Source organism: Seriola lalandi, unplaced genomic scaffold (genome assembly GCF_002814215.2).
Source record: "Seriola lalandi dorsalis isolate HSWRI2012SDOR001 ecotype SW California unplaced genomic scaffold, Sedor1 jcf7180002019055, whole genome shotgun sequence".
NCBI lineage: Eukaryota > Metazoa > Chordata > Actinopteri > Carangiformes > Carangidae > Seriola > Seriola lalandi.
The window spans coordinates 1-465 of record NW_019489706.1 but is presented as its reverse complement, the minus strand read 5'-3'; the positions used below and the strand labels follow the sequence as shown (position 1 = coordinate 465).

Here is a 465-nt window from a genome sequence, read left to right as displayed (position 1 = left end):
GTGTGTGTGTGTGTGTGTGTGTGTGTGTGTGTGTGTGTGTGTGTTACCTGGAGATAAGATGGGAAAGCCTCCTCCAGCTTCGTCTTCTTCTTCCTGTATCTCTTCTTCACCTTCTCCATGGTCTGGTCTGCAGGCAGCACCGTCTCTATGGCAACCTCAGCCTCCAACAGGCCTGACACATGATGAACACACACGATGAAAACATTGTTAGTCAGCTGTTCACATACTCAACACTTTGACATCAGCGTGAAGTCATAAAGAAGGTGGGGGCGTGTCCACAGGTACAGGTGTCTCACCTTTGTCTCGGCCCAGCAGCGTCTCCGCTGAATCTTTTCTGCACAGTTTGATTCTGCTGGGACCCGCCTTCCCTCCACGCTGACGCACCATGAACCCCCCAATACCTGAGACACAGAGACATATAGAGATGAGGACAGGTAGACAGATAGAGATGAGGACAGGTAGACA

The 465-nt window shown here is 51.0% G+C and overlaps 1 long non-coding RNA gene across 1 annotated transcript; it reads right to left on the bottom strand.

The window, feature by feature from the left end:
- Positions 1-102: 102 nt before the first annotated feature.
- LOC147819920 (uncharacterized) lies at positions 103-404 on the bottom strand. The gene is made up of 2 exons (XR_015438647.1): positions 297-404; positions 103-172 (listed from the first exon to the last, which is right to left on the bottom strand). It is a non-coding gene; the product is annotated as an uncharacterized LOC147819920 (long non-coding RNA).
- Between the last annotated feature and the right edge of the window lie 61 nt (positions 405-465).